Below are 9,325 nucleotides of genomic sequence, written 5' to 3'. Positions count from 1 at the left end.
TAATGATCAGTTAAGGGTCACAAAACTGTGTTTCCGAATTACCTTTTTAGCCTTAATGGTAGTACATTGTGGAGGAGACACATAGTATTTTTTGTTTTGGGAACCTCGGCTGATCTTAATACTAAAGATTTCTATTTTAGTATGCAATCTTATATTTCTCAGATTTTACTAGGCTGTATGTTCTAATTGGTATCAAACTACATTTTTCTGGCTATAGAGCTCACTAGTAGTTATCACCACTATTATGGGTACCATGTTTTTATGGTTTATAACAAGAAATATATATTTGGTCTTCATCCTCATTCCTAAGTGATGGCAGCCATAAAGGTATCTTTGTTATGTTAATGAGGTGACTTTTGCGAGGCACTTAAGGATGGGGCTGTTTGCCAGGAGAACCAACAAGGAGGTAAGAAGTTTGGAACTTTCAGCCCCACCCTCTTGAGCTCCAAAGAGGGGAGAGGGGTGACAGGTGGAATCACTCACCAGTGGTCAGTGAGTTGTTTCAATCATATCTATGTAATGAAACTTCCATAAACACCCAAAAGAACAGGGTTCAGACAGCTTCCAGACTGGTGAATACAAAGAGATTTGAAGAGAATGTCTCGCTTGGAGAGGGCACAGAAGCCCTGCGTCCCCTTCCCCACACCTTGCCCTGTGCATCTCTTCCATTTGACTGTTCCTGAGTTGCATCCTTTTATAAAAACCAGTGATCGAGTCAAGATAGAATGTTTCCTGGGTTCTGTGAGCCAACCTAACAAATCAGTCAAACCCTAGGAAGGGGAGGTTGGAATCTACAGGGGTGCGTCAGAGGCACAGGGAGACAACCTAGGCTTGTGATTAGTATCTGAGATGGGAAGCAGTCGTGTGGGACTGAAATCTTTCACCTGTGCAGTCTGATGCTATCTCCAGGTAGATAGTGTCAGAATTGAATTGAACTACTGGACATCCAGCTGGAGTTGGAGAATTGCTTGGTGGTGTGGGAAAGCCACTGGAACCGAATGTCAGAATCTAGGACACAAAAGATATAAGCGCAGCTCACACTCACTTGCCAAAATATAGACTATATTAATTCATGTTGTTGTTTTTTTATTATTAATTTTTTTTATTTCTGGGAGAGAGAGAGAGAGACAGCGTGAGCAGGGGAGGGTCAGAGAGAGGGGGAGTCACAGACTGAAACAGGCTCCAGGCTCTGAGCTGGCAGTCAGCACAGAGCCCGACGCGGGGCTCGAACCCACGAACCGCGAGATCATGACCCAAGCGAAAGTCGGACGCTTAACCGACTAAGCCACCCAGGTGCCCCTAGACTATATCAATTCAAAGGACGGTGCAGTCCACATGTAGGGGTAACGGGATTCAGGTATTGAAGTGAAGTAGGTAGGACTTGTTCTCTGGTTCCTTTTGCCCCTTTCATCTCTTGTGTTGAAGTATACTTTTTTAAAAAGTAGTATTTATTTTTATTTTTAAAATTTTTTAAAGTTTACTTATTTTTGAGAGAGACAGAGACAACATGAGCAAGGGAGGGGCAGAGAGAGGGGGAGAGGAAATCCCATGAAGGCTCTGCGCTGTCAGTGCAGAGTCTGATATGGGGCTCGAACTCATGAAACTGTGAGATCAGGACCTGAGCCTAAAACCAAGAGTCAGACGCTTAACCGACTGAGCCACCCAGGCTCCCCCAAAAAGTAGTCTTTAAAAAATGGCTCTTAGGTGAATATAAAATAACCATGTGCTAAAGATTTTATTTAACAGGTTAATTAATGAGAGAACTATAAAGATAGATATTAAAACCGGTCTACACATCCTTTGAGAGGCTAGGCATTTACGTGCAACTCAATAAAGGCATACTAAAATAAGATTTCTAGAGGGACCCATAAACTGGTTAATGTCCAACAGGGCAATAAACTGAAATGTTTAAGAGGATCTGTTCCACTGGACGAACATCACTTGCATCTCTACCAGACAAATATCTACAAGTTAACATGGGACTCACTACTTCGGGATCTTATATCGGTAGAAATGAGTGAGTCAAACTAAGTTCATTTCCCTCGATAGTCCTTGGGAGGCCTTCATCTCTGAAAGCACATATTAGTTACCTCACATTTTGCCTCCTCTCCAAGTTTTGCAGAATTCTTCACAGCACTTGGCTCTACTTCCTCCATGTTTGTTTCTTTCTCCGGCAAGCTTTTGCCATGTATCAGTCTCTGGCAGTTCTAGGTTTCCGTTTTCATTATCGTTTGCCATCCCAGGATGCCTCTTTTCCAAAAATTCTGTAAAAGTCCTGTACTTTCATTTCATGGCCTGACTTGGATTATGTGCCTGTCCATAATATAATCACAATGGCCAAAAGGAAGGACTAGATCAATTAACATTTCCTGGGATTCACGCCTGCTCCTCGGAGCTGGATCGATTGTACTCAAACTGCTAAGACTGAGAGAGTGAAGTAGGGGTGGTTTCCTGAAGAAAAATTAGATTCTATTACTGGAAGAAGGGCACGTGCACATTGTGCAGTCGAAAGCAATTATTTTTGCCCTAGGTTTGTGTTCACGCAGGCCCTCTAACCTCGGCAGGGTCTTTCAGAGTTAATGGGAATCCTCAGAGCTGTCTTGTGATAGCTCCGGATCTACTGTGCTCAAGCCACGAGCTGCCAAGTGCTGGGGACAGTCTACTGGGCATTGCCTGGATGTCCTGCCTGGTGTGCTTATTGCTCTGTGAGCGTCCCACCCACCCTCTCTGTGCGCCGCTGTGCTTCCTCTAAGAACCAATGTAACAACATTGAAGGCCTCTAGGGGCTAACATTCTGGACTCTGGTGATGATGATAGGTGGAAAATGCCCACTTTCCTTTTGTGACACAGTTTGTTAGAAGGTCACAAAACACTATGCTTTGGGCACCTGGGTGCTCAGTTGGTTAAGTGTCCATCTTCGGTTCAGGTCACAATCTCACAGTTTGTGGGTTTGAGCCCCTTGTCGGACCCTAAACTCAGAGCCTGGAGCCTGCTTTGGATTCTGTCTCCCTCTCTGCCCCTCCCCCTCTCCATATCTGTCTCTTTCTCTCAAAAACAAATAAACATTTAAGAAAAAAACCCCAAAACACCATGCTTTGACTCCATATTTTCTAGTGTTTTTTTAAAATGTTTATTTATTTTGAGTGGTGGAGGAGCAGAGAGAAAGAGAGGGAGACACAGAATCCGAAGCAGGCTTCAGGCTCTCAGCTGTCAGCACAGAGCCTGATGCAGGGCTCCAACCCACAAACTGTGAGATCATGACCTGAACTGAAGTAGGACACTTAACCGATTGAGCCACTCAGGAACTCCAAGTGTTTTTGTTTTGTTTTGTTTTTTTGTGAACCCAGTCTTTCAGTTTTTATTAATTTATTAATAATTAATTACTTAATTAGTCCTTCACTGTTAGGAGGCAGATACGAATGGTAAACACTGTCACGCATTCAGAAAAACCACTTCGCTGTCAATGGAGGCTTTTGTTGTCGGTGGGGCTTATGGATCCTGGCTTCTTTGTCCTTGTCTTTGTCTTGAAGGAGTTCCTCCAAGAAGCATCTGGGTCTTCCTGCAGCGGCCCGCAGGGTAGCCTGCTGAACATGCTTAGTCCTGCCCATGTGTTCTTTGGCCTCAAGCTGGGAGCCCAGCTTCCGGTAACACCGCCATCAAGTATCACAACAGAAAAGAAGCTTGCATATTCAGATGTCTGTCATTTGACAGAGGTAGCAACCGAGGTATAGTTTGGCCGAGGACATCCAGCTTGCTCCTAACAGAACTCAGACAGATCCTAGGCCTCCTGACATCCTGACAAGTACTCCTATTTCAGATTTCTACCTGTTCTCACCAGATAGTGATCCTGAAATTATATAGAGAGAATATCATGTGGAGAAAATTACTTCCTCTTTTAGAATCAAGTAACACTATACTCCATTATAAAAAAAAAAAAAGTGAGCCTAATTTAATAGAGATCTAGCCTTTATATGTGGGATGTCTCCTAATCCTAGATGGTAATTTGCCAACTGAAAAACATTCCATGAAAGAAGAAAATATGTGCTCTCTGTCTTCCCTTTCTTTTGTCTCTCATTTCCAATTACATAATGGGCTCTTCCAATACTTCTCTTCAAATCTGAGGTAACGTTTGGCAGATTTGGAACAATTACTTCATTCATAATTAGTCTACGTGAGTGGAAAACCCTTGGTAAATTATGGGGGAGTTTTAAATAAAAGAGACAAGGGGGCCTGGGTGGCTCAGTCGGTTGAGCATCCTACTTTGGCTCAGGTCATGATCTTATGGTTTGTGGGTTCGAGCCCCACATCCAGCTCTGTGCTGACAGCTCAGAGCCCGGAGCCTGCTTCAGTTTCTTTGTCTCCCTCTCTCTTTATCCCTCCCTGCTCTTGCTCTATTTCTCTCTCTCTTTCAAAAATAAACATTAAAACAATTTTAAATAAAAGGGTCAACCTCTGGCTTTTCAAAAAGTAGCCGAAGAAAATGAGAGGTCTGAAGAGAAACCCCCAAAGTTACATAGGTTAGAGTAATGGCACCTTTGGCAGAGGCCTATGGGGATGACATGGGAGGTGTCCCCCCGGAGTCCTGAGCCCGCCGATATCACGTGGGAATGCAGATTAGTTTCTGAGCCCCCAGGAGCTTGCAGAAAGATCTCAGCAGTGGGGTAGAAGTAATGGCTATTCTGACAAGCTGAGGGTGCTGTGGGCTGAGGGCCTTCACAGCAGATGCTGGGGGGAGGGCAGTGCCTGAGACCCAAGACCGGCAGGGTGAGCCAGGCCTCAGTGGAGGCTGGCAAGGACTGAAAAAGGCACTTCTGGACCCAACTTCGGTCAGGCTCCCCTGAGCCCTCTTTCCAGCTTCACCTCCTCCTTGGTCCCGCCCAGCCTAGTGTTCACAAAGAATCCTGCTGAGTCACCCCCCACCCATGACATCTGATCAAGCTCCTTATTACTATCCTTTGAAGTATGCATTCTTGGCTTCTTTTTAGCAAGAATCCTGTTGGGTCAGTTTAGTAAAAATTCCCCCATCCTTGATGTGTCCTGTTAGTGATTTTCCATCCAACTACCCCCAATTCTGCTCCCTGGCTATAAATCCCCGCTTATCTTTACTGTATTTGGAGGTGAACCCCATCTCTCCCGCTGCTGCAAGCTCTGATTTCAATAGTCAAATAAAATCTCCTTAACATTTTAACAAGTATCAGAATAAGTTTTTCTTCAATGGGTTAGACGGGAGCACATAGACTCAATGCACCCGCCTACCCGCCAACTTGTTCTGGGATGCTACCCCCAAGATCAGATGCCACCTGGGGGTGAGGACTGGAGAAATCCCTCAGCTGAAGAGAAATAAACCAAAAGCACCTGAATAGTAAAACCACAAGAATCAGGTCTTCTCGAAATGATACCATTAAGTATTTCTGTTTGCGATGAAAACTGGGGCTGCTAAGCCACATTCAGGTATAGAAAAGTAAAGAAAGTATACAATTTTGTATCTCAGCTGCTTCCCTTCACTTGAGAACCATATGCTTCTGAAAAATACTGTCTCCAGGATAAATTTTTTTGACCCCGGAAAAATAAAATGTACCTTTTGCAGAGAACGAGCACTGTTGACAGAGCTATTTATCTCATCCCATTAGCCCTCCATACTTCAAGGAGAGTCAAGGGGGCAGCTGAAACCGAGTTCTTTCTGGGAGTCCCTCATGGCATGCATTTCTTGTTTAATGAAATATGAGACAGGGGCACCTGGGTGGCTCAGCTGGTTAAGCATATGACTCTTGGTTTAGGCTCGGGGCATGATCTCATGGTTCATGGGTTCGAGCCCCACATCAGGTTCTGTGCAGGCTGTGTGGAGCCTGCTTGGAGATTCTTTCTTGCTCCCTCTTTCTCTGCTCCTCTCCACCTCCTCTCTCTCTTTATCAAAATAAATAAAATTTTTAAAAAATGAAACAGGCATCTGAGTGACTCAGTCGGTTAAGTGCCTGACCAGCTCAGGTCATTATCTCATGGTTTGTGAGCTCGAGTCCACATCAGGCTCTGTGCTGACAGCTCAGAGCCTTGAGCCTACTTCAGATTCTGAGTCTCCCTCTCTGTCTCTCAGCCCCTCTCCTGCTCATGCTCTGTCTTTCTCTGTCTCTCAAAAATGAATACATATTAAACAGATTTTTTAGAAAATGTGACATTCACAGCCCCAGGTATGCTTTCTCACATAATTTTCAGGTACTTAATCAGTATCTATTTTTCATTCTTCAAAATATCCAATCCAAATGAATATCTATGCTTATGAGCTTTCCAACTAATAGAGAGGTCTGTAACACTCTACCTAGCTCTGCAAAATCTAGCAAGCCTCATGATCTTCAGACAGTAAATGTCAGGGAGACAAATTGCCAAATTCAGAGAAGCTTCTCCTCCCAGCAGTGAGTATTTTTCAAATCATTTTGCTTTTAACTTTTTCCCCCCTTATTTCTAGTGGAAGAGGGGGGGGGAATAGTAATGTACTTTGTTCTCTCATTTTAGTTATAAGCCAATACCCGTCCCCAATGCAAAGAGAATTTTTGTCCTATTATAGCTCTGGTCTGGTAGATTTCTGAAAAGCCAGGGAACATAAGAAACTACCTTGGGAAGTGCAACTTTTTTTCTTAAAGGACTATGGTAGTGTTGCAAAAATTTAAGGAGTGAAATTATGTATAATAAACATATATGTATTACTATGTTTTGTAAATTGTGGAATGCTAGCTCTCTGATGGCCTTCTCTAGATTCTGAGACATTCTGTATGCAGTTTGTCAGTGTATATTTATAGTCACAAGAGCTTTTTCTTTGGAAAGAGGCCCCTTTGTACTGGAATCTGAAGGGAAGAATGAGAGTTTAAATTGGATGTATTTAAAAATAATCTGCTGAATCAACACATTTGCGACAATGTGTCATGAGTCATTCTGACCCTCCCTCTATTTTCACATACATTCATATAACTAAAGGCAACTCCAAGACCAGGGTTGTGCCTTCAACTTGAAATGAAAACTCAAGGACAAGTATCCTTACGCTGGTGTGAGACTGAACTAAATACCTACAAAATCCCTTCCAAATCTGAGTTAAGATCCTAAATTTTATTGGGCATTAATTACTTGAATAATTCATGTGATAACATTTTAAGGTATATCTATCAACCCAATTCAAGGTCACTTTCACTTGTAGCTTTCTTGGACCAAATGAACTCAATTTCCCATGTGCCATCTACCAGGGAGCCTGGAGATGGTATTGGAATTCTCTCAATTATAAGACTGTCATTATCCTTCTAAACTATTATGTTTCATCCTTCAAGCAAAATACTTCTCTCTATTGAAGCTCCTACCCTCATATTTTACCACCATTCTTGTTGTGAATTCAAGTCTGCTCACTCCTGGTTTTTCTTCATGGACTCAGTCTTACCAAGTTATCCCCTCAAATCCTCATTATGGATGACTTCAGGGTCCATTTGACTTCACACTGGAAATATCTAAGAGGATAGAAGCAGCTGTAAATAACAAACAAACAAACAAACAAACAAACAAACAAACGAATCATCCAGAAGGGCACAAAGCAGCAGGTGTGCTTCCAGACCCAGAGTTAGGCCAAGACAGAACTGGTGTCTACCTGTCTCTGCCATGAACAAAGGTGAAGTTTTACAAGTACCTCTGGTGAGAGTATATGAAGCAGCAACTTTTTACATGATGTACAATTGAGGGCCAGTTGGAAAGTATCAAATGCAGGTCCACTACAACACCTTGCGTGCTAAAAGCTCTGACACCTTACAGGAGGCCATTCAGGAAAAAACTTAGAAAAAAGTTTTGAGGATACTATACCTGACAAACTTTTCATTCTTACAGAGGGGAAATGCTCAGGGGTCTGTGTAACTACAGCAATAGCTCAAATAATGACAACTATTATGAATTCTGTCACCTCAGGGCTTTGAAGAAATTGATGAGCTTGAGACTGGCAAAATTCCAAAATCTGGGCCAAAGAGTAGACGCTTCTCTTTGAGCCAGATGGGGGTCTTACTTCTTTGACCGAACTACCCAAAGGACTCGGCTTTGGTGAGCAAGCATCTCTAATTAATTAATTAATTGATTGATTGATTGGTTGATTTTAAGTTTATTTATTTTGAGGAGGGGGGACAGAGACAGAATCCCAAACAGGCTTCCCACTGCCAGCACAGAGCCCAATATGAGTCTTGAACCCACAAACTGAGCCGAGATCAAGGATGCTCAACAGACTGAGCCACCCAGGTGCTCTTAAGGCCTTTAACTTATATTCAAATGCAAGCATGCCACTGGAGAAATAAAATACAGAGTCCCTATTTAAAGAAGGAGGTCTTTGGCCTCTGAAATTCTTTTTTTTTTTTTTTTAATTTTTTTAATGTTTTATTTATTTCTAGGAGAGAGAGAGAGACAGCGTGAGCAGGGGAGGGTCAGAGAGAGAGGGAGTCACAGACTGAAACAGGCTTCAGGCTCTGAGCTGGCAGTCAGCACAGAGCCCGACGCGGGGCTCGAACCCACGAACCGTGAGATCATGACCTAAGCGAAAGTCGGACGCTTAACCGACTAAGCCACCCAGGCGCCCCGTTGGCCTCTGAAATTCTTGACCCAACCATTTCATCCCAGTTGTTACCACCCTTTCATGATTTAATTTTCTTCCCTTTCCCGATCTCTTAGTTAAGATTGTATTCCACTTACAGGAAATACAAAATTCAACCAGTGGTTTAGTTTCAATAGGTAGGTGCTTCTTTTTCTCATGTAACAGTAAGTTTAGAGGTAGGAGGTTACTATAGGAATTATAGGCCATTTGTATTGATTTTCTAGGGCTGCCATAATAAAGTACCACAAACTGAGTATCAATTTATTGTCTCATGGTTCTGGAGACTCAGGGTTCAAGATTAATGTGTCAGAGAGGTGGATTCCTTCTGGGGTTAGTGAGGAAGAATCTGTTCCATGTCTCTCCCCTAGCTTCCAGTAGCTCTGACTTTGTCTCCAAATCTGTCTGCCTGAGACTTTCAGTCATTGATGCCTGCTTTGTGAACATGAGCGATGGGATAAGTTGCATTTTTTTAAAGAAGATAATCATTCAGTATTTGAATAGAATGATCACATTGTTACCTAAGTCTTCTCTTCAGGGAAACTCATTCTTTGCTGAAAGGACAAGGTTTTGAGATTCTAATTCTGTTTTCTTTCTTATAGATGGAGTCCAGTTTGTTACCTCCCTTCTAGACTGAGCAAAACACTCCACTTGTGTTTGGGTTAGTGACGTGGAAGTTTCCTTTCACAGGACACTCACTGAACTCCTATGAATGTAGGCTAAGAG

General features: G+C 42.9%; 1 pseudogene; it reads left to right on the top strand.

Annotated features, from left to right (window-relative positions):
- Positions 1-373: 373 nt before the first annotated feature.
- On the top strand, positions 374-8,087 carry LOC120231085 (annotated as a pseudogene).
- The last annotated feature ends 1,238 nt before the right edge of the window (positions 8,088-9,325 follow it).

The sequence above is a fragment of the Hyaena hyaena genome, unplaced genomic scaffold (genome assembly GCF_003009895.1).
Source record: "Hyaena hyaena isolate Hyena2069 unplaced genomic scaffold, ASM300989v1 scaffold_54, whole genome shotgun sequence".
NCBI lineage: Eukaryota > Metazoa > Chordata > Mammalia > Carnivora > Hyaenidae > Hyaena > Hyaena hyaena.
This window is presented reverse-complemented; position numbering and strand designations above follow the sequence as displayed.